Source organism: Crocuta crocuta, unplaced genomic scaffold (assembly GCF_008692635.1).
Source record: "Crocuta crocuta isolate KB4526 unplaced genomic scaffold, BGI_CrCroc_1.0 scaffold231, whole genome shotgun sequence".
Lineage (NCBI taxonomy): Eukaryota > Metazoa > Chordata > Mammalia > Carnivora > Hyaenidae > Crocuta > Crocuta crocuta.
The window spans coordinates 2,051,300-2,067,172 of record NW_027528357.1 but is presented as its reverse complement, the minus strand read 5'-3'; the positions used below and the strand labels follow the sequence as shown (position 1 = coordinate 2,067,172).

General features: G+C 41.1%; 1 long non-coding RNA gene across 1 annotated transcript in view; it reads left to right on the top strand.

The window, feature by feature from the left end:
* Positions 1 to 15,873, top strand: part of LOC144223141 (uncharacterized) — a 79,120-nt gene that overhangs the window by 55,308 nt on the left and 7,939 nt on the right. Inside the window, exon 3 of the long non-coding RNA XR_013332590.1 lies at positions 6,095 to 6,235. This is a non-coding gene — a long non-coding RNA (uncharacterized LOC144223141). The remainder of the gene's footprint in view (positions 1 to 6,094; positions 6,236 to 15,873) is intronic.

Sequence of the window (15,873 nt, the reverse complement as noted above, 5' to 3'; positions counted from 1 at the left end):
CAGTTGGCTGAAGAGAATAGCACTAAAAGTGGAGCTAATTTCTTAACTTCTTGGGTTAAAGCTGCACTGTGGCCTCCCTCCATAAAGTATACAGCAGTTAAAGGAGGGGTTTGATGCAGGGCAGCCTGTGTCTGGTTACACAGTGGGCAAGGTCACCTGGGTCCTGGGCCATCCTCTCAGTGGCCCTTTGCTGATGGGGTGGCAGAGGGGGGAAGCAGTAGCCCTGGATGCTCAGGCCTGACTCCCAGCGCGTTTAAGGTATCCACACCCCAGGTGAGATGGCAGGCTGTGGGAGACACCATCAAACCCTGGCTGGTGGCCCCAACACATGGGTAGTGATCCTAGTCATGCACCACCCACCCCTCCCTCTTCCTGCCACTACAGTCACCACAGATTCTCACTCCCCCAGCACTACTCCAGGTCCTTACTTACACTTACATCCACCAGGAATACTCTTCATTGCTTTATACTGATGTAAATTGCATACTGTCTCCAAGGCTTGACTTGATACCACCTACTCCAAGAAGCCTTTCATGATTACTTTAGCCCACAGTGCTAGCTCTGTGCTCTTCTGTGCTTCCACTTGCTTTAGTATCCACATCTGCTTGCTCATCTTTGTTGGCTCTTTGGACACACCTTAATGAAGAAGTGTAGAGGGTATCATCCTGGGCGCTCTTTTCTTCTTTGATTACACTTTCCCTTTTCTGGGAAATTTCTTCACCTAATGACTAAACCTTATGTTGATGATTCCAAAATTCAAATGTATGGCCTTTTCTCTGACCTTGAGACTCACCATATACAACGGTCTTCTCTTCATCTCCACCGTGGTATCTCATAGGAATCTCAGACCTCAGCCACCCAAGAAGGAAGCTCTTGATTTCCTCCTTTGACTTCTCTTTCCCCAGGCTCAGTACTTGGTACCACCATGCATCTAGTTGATTAAGCCAAGCAGAAACCCAATCATCGTATTCCTCTATTTCCTGGCCATCTTTCATTGGTGAATCCCACTGACTTTGCAATCATATTGTACATCCTTCTGAACTTCTCTCTTTGTCCGAGACAGGTCACAGTCTTTGCACCAGGGATAGTGCAAGAGCCATCTTCTAGCTTGTCTCTTTGCTTCTGCCTCTTACTCAAACAAGTCTTCACAAAGCTAAATGGCAGTTCTGGAGAACAGATCAAATCACTTACCCCTCTGTGTGAACCCTCCAATGTCTTTCTGTCACACTGAGTCAAGGACCCAAACTCTTTCTCCTCACCCAGCTCTCAGATGTCCTTATTCTGTTCTCCTTTATGTACATCCAACTTTCCCTTCACTGGTCTTTCTGTTTCTCAGAAACCCCAAGGTTGTACTTACCTCTGGTCCTTGGCACTGGCCATTGCCTCTGCCTGGATGCTCTCCCTTGCACCTTCATGAGGTAGCTTCCTTCCTCATGTCAGGCAGGTCTTCAGTTAAATGTCACCTCCTCCAAAGGGGCCTCCCTGACACCCACTTTAAAGTGGCTCCTCTGTTGCCTTTTGTCATACTATCCTGTTTTATTTTCTTCAATGCACTCATCACAGTCTGATGCTGTGCTGCCTGTTTATTTGTTTTATTTTGTTTTATTTAGCTCCCCCCACTAGAACATAGGCTCTGTGAGAGCAGAAAGCCTTTCTCACTCCTCTACTATAACCCAGTTCCCAAAGCCATGCCTGACACACAGTGGGCACACAGTGAGGTTTTTAACAACTCAGTAAATGAACATGTTCCAAGTAGGTACTTGGATTTGACATGCTTGCATTTCCTTGAGAAAGCATTCTAGCTTTGAGAATGAATTTTCTCTGACACTGTTTTTTATTTGAAAGGATTCAGGCTGTGTATTTTACCCAAATAGCACACACTGAAGTTCCTATCCTTTCCCTAATATATTTTTAATAGTTTATTGTCAAGTTGGTTTCCATATAACACCCAGTGCTCATCCCCACAAACGCCCTCCTCCATGCCCATCAACCCCCTTAGCCTCCCCCCACCCCCATCAGTCCTCAGTTTGTTCTCAGCATTCAAGAGTCTCTCATGGTTTGCCTCCCTCCCTCCCCCCCACTATTTTTCCCCTTCTTCTTCCCCACAGTCCTCCGTTAAGTTCCTCCTAATCCTCCTATACGTGCAAACATATGGTATCTGTCCTTCTCTGCCTGACTTAGTTCGCTCAACATAACACCCTCAAGGTCCATCCATGTTGCTACACATGGCCAGATTTCATTCTTTCTCATTGCCATGTAGTATTCCATCGTATAGATAAACCCCATCTTCTTGATCCATTCGTCCGTTGATGGACACTTAGGCTCTTTCATGTTTTGGCTATTGTTGAGAGTGCTGCTGTGAACACTGGGGCAAATGTGCCCCTATGCATCAGTACTCCTATATCTTTCCCTAATATTTTGATATGGCTATTACTACCAATCATTTATTTACTATTGAAGAAATGGAACACATGTAGTCTCCATGCTTTTGGAGACTTGTGCCCAGTAAGCCCTTCAAGCCTCAGTAAACTGGTGAAGAGGCAGTGCTTATGTGGGGCAGGAACACTGAGGCAGGCAGGACTCTGGGGTGGGGAGCACTGAGCTGCCTTTGCCACAAACAAGTTTTAGCCCATTGGGGAAGCAACAGATCCAAATCTTGTCTTGTAGCTTATAAAATGAGCTTAATAACTGCAGCCCTTCTGGCCTTATGAGCCTATTGAAAGATGAAGGAGATAGTAAACATGTATATTTAAAGGGAAGGTGGCTGTCACTCCTCATTTATTTTCTTGCTCATTCATCCATCAAATATTTCAGAGCAAAGCACTGGACTAGCAACTGTGTGGTGAAAAGGAGGTGGGGTGTGTCCCGCATACCCCCATCATGCATCTGGGTAGGGTTGATGCGCACAGATGGCAATGGCTGGAAGGGACTAGGTTGTGGAAGAGAGATGCAGCAGCATGCTTTGGGGTTCAGAGAAGGCTCCTGAGACTGGGAAGGCAGTATTCTGCAGAAGCTGGATCTTAGCAAAACTAATCCCTCAGGGGTCTGCCAGAGTACCCAGCCTGGGGTGCCCACTGCTCTGGCAGGCTGGGGACAGCGAGGTGACAGCTCCAGGCCAAGGCCACCCTTGATGGCCTTTTTAGAGTCTCTCCGGTTGTGAAGCATGAATCAGACTGACCAGCAGGTCCTGAGGCTCTGGAGCAAATAGTCCTCTTCTTATAAAGACTGTAAAATTCACAAAGAGACAGGAGAACTATACAAACATTACTTCCTTCTATTTGCCGTTAGTTGATTCATTGTTATTATCAAAGCTTTTTCTGCCTTGCCTCAGTGGGGGTTTAGTCTTGTCTTCCCTGGGGGAGCAAGGGTAGAGACAGGCTTGGAGTTTCACAGTGTTCCTTGGGTCTGAGCTCGCCTCGAGCTACTATTTCCAGTTGGTAAAATCTTTTGCTCCAATTAGCACCGCCTCTATGCAGCCCAGTTCCCTCTGCCCTTGTTTCTCTGAGTAAAGCTTCCCGGGCTTAGAGCAGGCAAGAGCCCTGAGCCCAGGGCCCTTCTGGGATTTGCTGGGGGACGACCAATAGGCCAGAGGTGGCTGAGGGTGTATCTGCCAGTGACTCAGTTCTGTCTTCATGCAGTGCCTGCAGAGAGGGAGGGCATCCCTGCATACCCTGCATTACAGGTTGGAAGCGCCTATGACAAACAGGAAAAGGGCCAGCATACTATGAGGGAAGAAAAAGAAAAAGATGTATGGATAAGCTTGCTTTTGCTTTTTTAATTTTTTAAAGAAAACTGCAAATTGTGCTTATTTGGCAAATGGGATGAATGTCATATGAAAAAATTCTGCTTTTTTTTTTCTTCACATAAATTTTCATGACACAAGTAAGGGGCAGACAGGAATACCTGCCCCCTCACCCCAGCATTGCGATATTTAGGAAATAAAAATACAGGATGTTTGGTTAAATTTGAATTTCAGATATATAATAGTTTTTACCATACTATTTGGGACATACCACTTATGTTACAAAATTTTCATTCTTTAACTGCAATTCAAATTTACTGGGCACCCTGTGTCTTGTCTGGTGACCTTTCCTTCCATAAGCATCAAGTCGACTGTGAACTCACCCAGAGTTCTTGTTCCAGGATTCTCCATGGCTCAGTCCTCTAAGGAACCTGGTGGTGCTTCCCCTCCAGATTCCTAATCCAGGGCAACCTGCACAACCATCTCTGGGAGAAGAGTCTCCTCTGTCAGTACTTAGGCCAGGGTCCCTGGCTACTTGGGTCACCCTGGGGGAGGATTCTTGGTGGGACATAGTAACACATGCAGGTGTGGTCTTCCTTCCAGACACTGGGAAAACAGTAGTTCTCTATGTTGGTTGCACTTTGGAAATAACTGGGAAGCTTAAAAGTACTAATGCCTGGGTCTTATCCCCAGAGACTCTGAATTAATTGGACTGGGGTGTGGTCTACGAACTGGAATTTACAAAAAAATCTTGGTGATTGTAATGAGCTGCTAAAGTTGAGGACTAAGGCCTTAGAGCCACCAATGCAGAAAACTGTAGGTCTGGCCAGGGTCTCAGGTGACAGGGACTTAAAGAGAGCCACCCATTTATTGACTGTGCCATAGTTTCAAGAGGGAAGAAAATTCAAGTATTTATCAGTAGCACTGATATCTGATAGTCATTTTTGATGGTCCTGGTCCTCAGACTGGTGTGGGGATTACAAGAAAGTGAGATCTGAGACCCCTGCTGTCCAGGTGTTCACAGTGCCTCTGGAGAGAGATGCTTCCTCCTCCCTTCCCATCAACTCTGCTACATTACCTGATAGGGAACCCAGGACTGGGGCCATCAGCATCCTGCTGTGTGTTTGTGTGTGTGCGTGCACGCACACACACACAAAAGAGAGGTGAGCATGTGTTACCATAGCCAAGAAAACTTTGTTCAGGAACAAGATCAGGGTGGCTTCCGTGACCCAGGCACTCTTTCCACTGAGAGGTTATGAGAAGCTTCAGTCCCTCCTAATGTGGGGAAAGTGCAAAGATGAAGTCAATCTCTCAGGGGGAGAGGAAGAAGGGCAGCGTGTGAACCCACCACCATGGCACACACTTAGACGAATGCACTAATGAGGCAAGGCATATGGATGTAATGGTAATAACAAGAGCTGTTATTTCATTATAATCTAATCATATTATAATAGTTATTATTACCCATATGTTCTTATTTTTGTTATAGAAACTGCAGATATTAATAGTTATACTGGTCTACAATTCCTTGTCCAAATCCTTGGGGCCATTTGTTTAAAAACTCAAGGTTTTTCTTTTTTTTTTTTTAGATTTCAGAAAAATAAAGTGATAAATGGTAGCAACTGAGGCAGCATTCTAGCCAAACACACTAAGTTCTGCTGCAGAACATGTGAATACTGTCAAGTGAGGTGAATAAGCATCCTAAAACCTCATGTCAATCAGGTCAGGCTGTGAAAAATCTTTTTGTTTCCAAATCTTTTTTTGAATTCTGTGAATAGGAGACTGTGGGCCTAAAGCCTACCTCCCTCATTTATGGAACATGAAGTATTTGATAGGCAGTGGGCTGAGTATTTTATATTACCCCCATTGGAACCTCATGGCAGCCCTATGAGGTGGAAACCATTGTTGCCATCATTTTTCAGATGAGGAAATGGAGGCGTAGGAGGTTGAATGACCTGCCCAAGGTCCGTGGCTCTTGAGTGGAAGGAATTAGAATAGGAATTCATGTTCCATTCTGTCTGGCTGGTGGTCTGTACTGCACTGCCACAGGAGCTTCAGGGGGACATAGGTGTACAGACTACCTGGGCAGGCACGGATGTACAAGGCATGTCACACAGCAGGCTTTCTGCAAAGGTGTGCATGTAAGTACACACTGAGTGTGGATGTTCTATGTGTGTGATAATTTGTGTGTTTGTTTTCCTGTGTGTGAGGGGGGTAGGGGTGGGTGTTTGGAATGGGAAGACTCTGGGTGTGTCACTGTGTGCCTCTCTCTGTGTCTGCCACCTCTCATCTCTGTATCAGCAGGTCTGGAACAGGGAGAGTCACCTCTGTCATATCTTTGCTTTCATGCAGACTGCACTCAGGAGGAGGAAGCCTTCCAAGGGGGACCTGGTGGTGAAGACTGTCTTCATGTAGACCCTAAGTGGATGAGTTAGTCAAGGTCAGCACACAGTCATCCAGGGTCCCAGAGAGCCCCAAGAGCACCTTGGCAAGGTCAGTAAACTTCATCTTGGTTCAATTATTTTTAAGGGGACAGTTTGCTGGATAAATGAAAGAAATGCAGATTTTCCCAAAGGTTCCTAGGATATGTTACCTTTTTCTTAGAGGAAGAGGTAGAGATGGAAACCTCTTTGAGGCTTTGGTTTTGTGTGGTTGGTCTGTGTATTGGCAGCCAGTGGCACCGCATTCAGTAAGTGGGAAGGCTGATTTTCTATTTTCCTGGGATGTGCTTCAGAGAATGAGCTTTGGGGGTGTGACTGAGACACCCCACATCCGGGCAAGCAGGGTCAGGCAAGTGATGACCTTGACAGCTGGGATTCACAGCTTGAGTCTTGAGGCAGCCATGTACAAGAGATGGCAACTCTCCACCTGCCAAGTCAGGGAAGAAAGAAAACATCCAAACTGCTGGGGGTTCTTCTCTAGTCTGGTTTCTCTGTGAACCTCTGATTGGCTGTTCCAGGAAGAAGACAGAAAAGAGAGGGAGCTAGCATATGTCTAATGAAGCTGGTGCTTTGTTTATTATTGTTTTATTCCTGAGAGCTACATCTAAGGAAGGTATTTTGTCTCCTTTTTATTTAATTTCTTTTTTAAATTTTTAAAAAATATTTATTTTTCTGAGAGTGCAACCATGGGAGGGGCAGAGAAGGGGGACAGAGGATCCAAAGCAGTCTCTGCACTGACAGGCTGACAGCACAGAGCCCAGCATGGGGCTCGAACCCATGAACCAGAATATCATGATCTGGGCTAAAGTCAGATGCTCAACCAACTGAGCCATCCAGGCACCCCTGTCTCCTTTATTAAGAAACTTGTGGAGCTTAGGTGACTTATTTCACGTCATCCTGCTAGAAGATGGCAGAGTGGGGATTGGAATCCATGCCTCTTAGAATACCATACCGTCTGTTTTGACACATTGTCTTTGAGATTCCTGTGCTCTGTGAACACCATTTCCAATACAGCATAAACCACAAACCATGAACATAATGGTTTTCACTGCTTTAAATATTTCTTGTGTTTCCTCTGCTGCAATTATGCAGATTTCTGGTACAGAAGAGATCGGATGCTATCGTTTAAAGTTCACTAAGCTGGGATTCAGGAAAATTGAGTTCTAGATTTAGTTCTTTATCTCTCAGGGACTCAATTTCCTCATTTGGAAAACAAAGCAGTTGGTATAGATATGGCCTAAACCTTGCTTTGTTAGGTTAGGCTCCAACCATGAGGGGGGATTTGACTTATTTGTGAGTTTCCTTAGAGTCTTTGGCATGTAGCTGGGCACAGCTAAATCCTTAATATGGTTGGTGTTGTTAATTGATGGCAATTTCTTACCAACAAATGAGAAAACACTGGTACGCCAACTGCAGATTTATAAATAGTTGTTAATATTCCCTGAGCTTACTAGGTTCAGGCACTGTTTTATAAGAATGGGTCAGACAATGGGATAACTGATGTGCACAGTGACTTACTAACTTAACGTCTGTGGTAAAAAGGGAGCCAGTGCACCCTGCAGCCCTGATGAAAGTCACCACAAACACACTGTAGTCAATATCAATTTTCCAATGTATTATTGATTCTGAGAAGCATTAATTTCAAAACAAACAATGGTTTTCTTTGGTAATTTCCATGTTGTGGATACAACTGTCATTTTTGCTGACCTGTCTGTTGTCAGATATTATTGACTTCCTATAGAATGAACAAGAATATTTTATGGGTGTCTTTATTGAACTAGGAGAAGGGGGACAGGGAATTATAAATGAGAGAATTGTTAATGACTGTTCCCACCTCACCTCCCCATCATTCTACCCAAATTCAATGTAAAACTTCTGTACCTATGGACTCTGTTCCCCTCCAATTATTAAAATGCCTTAAATTTCTCCCCTCATTTTGCCAACACACACAAACACACACACACACACACACACACACACACACACACACCCCAATTACATTCAACTGTGGTTTCTGTTTCATTTTTGTTTGACATCGCAAAAGCCTATCAATGCTGTTATGACAGGATTTATATGTGAGGCATTCATTCTTTCATCAAATATGTGCAAGGAAATTGGGTGAATGGGAAAAGCTGAGGTCGAAATCAAGATAGAAAATTAGGGAAGGGACTGGCCTGGCCCTTCCTGGGATGAGCCTCACCTCCCTGGGTGAGATGATCCCCAGGGCAAAGTCTGGCTCCATGGAGATCTAGGGCCCAGGAAGTCCATCCTGCCAGGGTCCTGGGATGGAATTTGGTCGTCCACCACATGGGCTCCTTCCGTTCTTCCCGCAGCTCTCTTCTTTTGATTTTGTCTTTTTTTCCCCAGCAATCCCCTTTCTTCCCAGCCTCTAGTTATCATCACCGTACTGACAGTTCCTGAGTATATGTTCTATCTTGGTTGTCCTTCTGAGTTTCACCTGGGTATCCTGCCTGTCAGGCAACTCAAACTCAATTTCTCCAAACCAACCCCTTTTCTCCCCTCTTCCTTTCTCCCCCAAACCCTCTATTATGTCCTCTGTGTCCTTGTGCACACCCACCTGCTAATGCCCAAAAGAACCTTGGAGGTCACTCTGTAGTCTTATTTTCTCTCACCATCACATCTAACCAGTGAAGGGCTAAAAAAGAAAAAAAATCTTTTTGTAGTATTAAACAATATTTTAAATTGGTAAATTTTTATTAAAATATACATGCAAAAGACCTCCATAAAAGTGTGTAGCTTAATAGACTTTTAGATAAGTGAATATATTTCTGCACTTACTATCCAGATCAAAAGAAAGAACTTGACCATCAGAAGCACCCCACCTGCCACCTGCTAGCCACTGCTTCCCAAAGGGTGACCATTCCCCTGACTTTTAACATCAGTGACTTATTTTGTCTGATTCTGAACTTTATGCAGATGGACTCACACAGTATGTATTTTTTGTGTGTCTGGCTTGTTTTACTCAGCATTATGCTCATGGGATGTATCTAGGCTGTTAGGTGTTTTTAGTTCTCTATTTCTGTGCCATGTAGGATTCTTACTTCATAGCAAGGGATTTTTACTATAAAATTCATATGTTCCTGAGACCATTTGAAGATATCCTGAACAGAGTCGTCAGTTGCCTCTGATAGCATATGCCTTTAAAAGCAGAACATACCTGTTTGTGATATTCCAAGTACACCAGTAAGGAAAACGAGTTTCACCAAAGAGGTTCAGACAGTCAAGGAGCTAGGAAAAGTAAAAGTGAAACTTCTTCCATTTTCCAGAGTTTGTTCTCTTTGTTGTAGTTTTGAAAGAAAAGTCATGCTTCAATTAATAACAGACAATGCAGTCAATATGATGGGAGCGGAGACAATGATGTGATCAAATGCCAAGAAATGACTGACGGCTGAAAAAATATCATGTGAGCCAAAGCAATTTCTCTTGACTTCTAACTTTATTCATCCAACAAATAATATTTCATCACAGTTTTATCAATGGAATGCAATTCCACCCAGATCATTCTGTCAACGACAAGAAACAACATCAAATCATTTTGTCCACACAGATAAATCAATCGTTGATTATTATTTTCTCCCATTTGGGACCCAAGTAGGAGGACTAAATATCTTGAGTAAAACAAAGGGAAGAAGGAAATAATGGCTTCTATCTTGAAAAATCCAGTTGGGTAAATGTAGCTTATGCTTTTTTTTTTTTTTTTTTTGACACATTCTGATGTGAAGAGGGATAAACAGTTTTTAAATTTAGAGCACAGACAAACTGTAATAATAAACACATGGAAAGAGAATTCAGGCACTTACTGCTTCTTCCAGCTATGATAGCATTTCCAGTCCTTCACTTTTGCTTATGTAGTTCTCCTTACTGGGATTCTCCTGTCTTTAAATGTGTAATCAAGTTTTGAGAAAAATTAGATTGCAAAGGCTTATAAATCCAAATGAAAGAGGCGTCATCTTTAAAGGGCAAACTTGTGTGGTGAGTGCCCTGGTTATGGATTGGGCTGCTCTTGCTGGTCTTGCTGCTGCTGCTTGCTGCCACATCTTGATGCTGTTGAAAGCCCTTTCTCTAGAGTCCTCACTAGTTGGTCCACTACTGGATGAGAGGAGATTTAAGCTCGTCTTCATGCTGTACATGATACAGTTATGCATCAGGGTTTTTCACTTAATACATTGCAATGGACTGAATGTTTGTGTTCTCCCTAATTCATATGTTGATATCCTAAGCACCAATGTGACAGTATTAGGAGGTGATGGCCCCTGGGGAGTGATTTGTTCATGAAGGCAAACCCTTCTTGAATAGGATTGGTGCCCTTATAAAAGAGACCCCAGAGAGCTCTTTCACCCTATTTCTGCCACATGAGGATACAGTGAGAAGCCGGTTGTCGGCAACTACAAAGAATGCTATCTCTAGAACATGATCATGCTGGCACGCTGATCTCTCACACTGCTTCCAGACTCCAGAACTGTGAGCAGTAAATTTCCGTTGTTTATAAACTACCCAGTCTGTGGTATTTTGTGATAGCAGCCAAAGCTGACCAAGATATATATTCTGAGTATCTGTTTCAGATTTGTCCTGGGAGGGGGGAAGACCCTCAGCAGGATCTTGTGTGGGGAATGGTTTGCTCCCAGAGGCCAGTAAAGTTAAGTTTGCTCTTTGCTGTAATTCCCTGGGCCATAGTTCTTGTACTACACTGGCTCGTCCTATTTATGACTTTCCCCCAAGACCTCAGCTTTATTGTCAGAAGGGGCTCTACTGTCTGAAAAACCGTGGGGCAAGGGACTTTCTTTTTGTCGGAAACACAGAAGCAGATGGTAAGCAAAATACTTACTGCCCTCTCCCTGATGATGTGCTCTTATATCTGCTGCAAGGCAGAGTTTGTATCTCGATGGTGATTTATCCTCATAAGGAAAACTAAGGTATTTCTAGCCTAGAGAAAGAAAAATAAATTAAATAAATACAAGACAAGTTAAATCTTCAGTGGTGCATCAATTCCCACATAAAAGGCCAAATTGGACTGCAAATTTCTTGCGGTTGGTGAATTTATTACATATCTATGTTTCTAGCACATACCACCTGCCTTAAATGAAGAGGGGCTTAACACAGGTTTCTATGAGAATAAAGATGGTGATGATTATTTGGATACAACATTTAAAGCAAAGTTTAAGAAGATTTGACTTTAATCCAAATACTTCCACCTAAATAAAGACTCTGATGCAAACAATGACTATTTTTAAAATGACATCTTTTTATCTTATTAAAAGTGATGCTTATTCATTAAATTAAAAAAAAAACAAACACCTAGGAAGATAGAAGAAGAAGACAGATCCCATCTTTATTCCCACTTCTTAGCTAACATTTGGTATGTTTACTTTCTCTCTTTTTCTTCCCCCCTTTCCTTCTTTTTCATCTGTTTTTGTTTTACCAATTTACATTTGTATTTATAAAGTTAAGCATTAGACTTTGTCACTTAAAACATGAATACATTTGTTAGATTTTTGGAAACTTATTTTACCAAAGCCCTACTTGAAGGTATGAAGGTTGTTCTTTATTAATTTTTAAAATAAAAAATATAGTATTTTGGGCATATTTATACACATATCTTGGGGCTAACCTCAACTTATTTCCCTAGGAAGTATTGCTAAAAGTAGATTTTTAACAAATGAAAATGTCTTGATACTTATTGCTATATTATCCTCTTGAAAGGCTGAACCAGTTTAGACTCTCATTAACAGTATTTGAATGTACATATTTCCAATGCAACCTTGTCAGCATTGAAAAATATAATTGTGAAAAAACTGAAACTATTATTTTGATAAATAGGTGAAGAACAAACTGTATTGTTGTTTTAATGTGCATGAAATACTAAATTCTTCTAATTGCTTATTTTTGTTTTCCTTTTGTGAATTAATTCTTTGCTGCTCAAATTTTTGCTGATTTTCCATTGATCTTATTTTCTTTGTAGAGCTCTGATATATGGTAAAAATATTGTCCCCAGAGATTTGCTTTTGTTTAATAACTAAATAGTGATTTCCCCAGTCCAAAGTTTCTGATACTTAGGTATTAACATTTAGCTATCCAGCCTCTCAGGATGTCTTTGTTTTTAGGTCTAGATCACATTTTAAAACAGCATGCATTTTCTTTTGTTTTATCTTCCATCTCTCTCTGCCTCCTTACCTCCCCCCCTTCCTTCCATTTTTATAATTACTGGGTCAGTGCCTTTGGGGTATGGTATAGGGCAGAAATCTAACATTTTCTTTTCAAATATGTAATCAGTTATCTAACAGCCATTTATTAAATATTCTTTTCTTTCTCCTTTCATTTAAAATGTGATCCTGGTCAAATGCTAAACTTTAATTTGTATTAGAGTCTATTTCTGGAACTGCTTCCCTGTGCCATTGATTCATTTGACAATTCTTGCTCTGGCACCACGTTGCTTTAATTACCGAGTTTTATACTATAGTAAGTATTATTGTCTGGCAGTCTCCTTTCGTTACTCTCTTTTTAGGGGGCTTCTTTGCTTATTCTTCTAGATGAATTTTTACGTTACCTTTTCAAACAATTTCAGTGTTTTGATTTAAAGAAAACTGAAACACATGAATTATCTTGGGAGAAATGAGACACAATATTATTTTGAAAAAAATATTTCTTCTTATTCAGGAATACTATTTCTTTCTTCATTTCTTCAAGACATTTTTATGCCCCTCAGTAAAATATAATAGTTTTCTTTGTCAAATGCTACTTAGCCTCCGACATTTATTGCTAGGTATTTCAGATATTTGCTGTTTAAGAAAATTTTTTTTTATGGAAAGCCACTGTGAGGTATGTGTGTGTGTATGCATATTTTGTATATGTTCACAAATATTTTGGTTACTTCTCTTATGTATTCCTTTTGCACCCTTTATTTAAATGTGTAAATCTCATTTATTTTTCTTGTTTTGTTGCATTGGCTACATCTGCCAAAGCACTATATGAAAACAGTGACATTTAGTATCCCTTGTATTGCTGCTCACTCTGATGTAGAATCCATTGGTATTTCATCATTTAACAAATGTTCATTACTAGTTTTTATTTTATTTTATTTTGTTTTCCACTGCTATTTTAAGATAGATTTTTTTAAAGGAAGAAACCTTTATTTGTAGTATCAGGAATATTTTTATTCTTTAAAATTGATATGATATTGGTGGATTTCTGAAATCATAGCAATCTTTAAATTTCAGAAGTCATGTTTACCTGATCATGTATATCTTTGGATTGGTTATGATTTTAATTTATGTTGCTATTTTATTTGGAATTTTTACATTTGTATTGTCAGTAAGTAGAATCTGTAGGTGTGTGTGTCTGGTTCTGTGTGTATGTGTGTGGGGCACGTGGGTATACAAGTGTGAATTCTCTCTGTCAAATTTGGGCATCAGGGTTGTGGAGAACAAACTGGAAATGTCATTACAAATAAACTCTGGGGGTGCCTGGGTGGCTCAGTTGGTTAAGCATCTGACTTTGGCTCAGGTCAGATCTGACAGTTTGTGGGTTCAAGCCCCACATCAGGCTCTGTGCTGAGAGCTCAGAGCCTGGACCCTGTTTCGGATTCTGTGTCTCCCTCTCTCTCTGCCCCTCCCCCACTCATGCTCTGTCTCTCACTGTCTCAAAAATAAATAAACTATAAAAAAATTTTAAAAAATAAACTCTGAAATATTTAACATAGCATGGAAATTTTTTCTTGAGAATTAAAAAAATTCAGGTACTTTCTTGTGCCATTTAGGAGGTAATAAATATTTACATTGTGAGATATTTTCATTATATTTCATCAGTTCATATACTGTTACTCTTCATGGTTAAGTTTTGATTCACTTATATTTTAATAGAAAATTACTCAGTTCATCATTGTTGTGTGTTTAAGTTTATGGATATGTTTACTTTCTCATTTCTAATTTTTTGCTTATGTATCTTCTTTAAAAACTTAAAAAAAATTTTTTTACATTTATTTATTTTTGAGAGACAGAGAGAGCATATAAGCCAGGGAAGGACAGAGAGAGAGGGAAGACACAGAATCCGAAGCAGGCTCCAGGCTTTGAGCTGTCAGCACAGAGCCCAGTGCGGGGCCTGAACCCACGAACCGTGAGATCATGACCTGAGCCGAAGCTGGATGCCTAACTGACTGATCCACCCAGGCACCCCTAAAAATTTTTTAAAAAAAATGTTTACTGATTTTTGAGAGAGAGAGAGAAAGAGAGAGAGAGAGAGAGGACACAAGCAGGGGAGGGGAAAAGAAAGGGAGACTCAGAATTCAAAACAGGTTCCAGGTTCTGAACTGTCAGCACAGACAGACCCCAAAGTGGGGCTCGAACCCATGGCCTGTGAGATCATTAACTGAGGCAAAGTTGGATGCTTAACCAACTGAGCCACCCAGGCACCCTGCTTTTGTGTCTTCTTTATTTGAACTTGAATATACTTGCTCAATTTTAAGCTATTCGGCTTTTCCTTTCAGTTCTAGTTCTGGGATTTATTGATTTTTATCATTTTTAATTCATTATTTTTAAATGAATTTTTAAATTTCTACTTTCCTTGAGTTTATCTTAATTTTCTTCTGATAACTAAGCTGTATGTGTTCATTTATTTTCACAATTCATTTTTAATTTTGTAGGAATTTAGTTTAATTAATTTTATAAGCCTCATAATTATCACTGAAAAAAATTTGGGTATAACACAAAAGTTTTTCTATTTGTTACAGTTTTCTTTTTTTTACAAATAGTTTATTGTCAAATTAGTTTCCACATAACACCCAGTGCTCATCCCCACAAGTGCCCTCCTCCATGCCCATCCCCCCTTCCTCCCACACCCATCAGTTCTCAGTTTGTTTCTCAGCATTCAAGAGTCTCTCATGGTTTGCCTCTCTCCCTTTCCCCCACCATTTCCCCCCTTCTTCTCCCCCTTGTTCCTCAGTTATTGTTACAGTTTTCTAAATAGCAATTTGAAAAATTTAGGAATTCTGTTTCATTTTCCAAGTGGTTGTATTTTGTTGTTTCTGCTCTTTGAAATTTATTTGCAAAATTTTTCTTCTTTGCAATTTATTTAGATTTTGCTATGATTAATATGCATTTTCATAGTGCTTCATGTACATTTGAAAAGATACAGAGTTCCCTGTTGGTGATATATAGAGTTAGATACAAGTCTGTATATGACACCTAAGATGCAATTTAGTCCTAAGAGTTTTGAAAATATAATAGATAGAAGAAGGTACATGTTGTCTGGTATCACTGATGGGCCCAGAGCATACACAGCTATTGGAGAAGAGAATGATTCCATCTAAATCCAGCTGACCTTCCCATGGTCCACCAGTGCCTAGAACAAGAGTCAGGCCTGGGGAGGAGAAGCCTGGAGAGGCAGAACTTAGCCTGAGAGGACACATTGGACCACAGCTGCACAGGAAGGTGAATCTCAGAGAGAGAGTAAGACTAGAGCAGGGAGATACAAATCAAAACCACAGAGATACCACCTCACGCTGGTCAGAGTGGCTAAAATGAACAAATCAGGAGACTATAGATGCTGGCGAGGATGTGGAGAAACGGGCACCCTCCTACACGGTTGGTGGGAATGTAAACTGGCGCAGCCCCTCTGGAAAACAGTGTGGAGGTTCCTCAAAAATTTAACGATAGAACTCCCCTATGACCTAGCAAT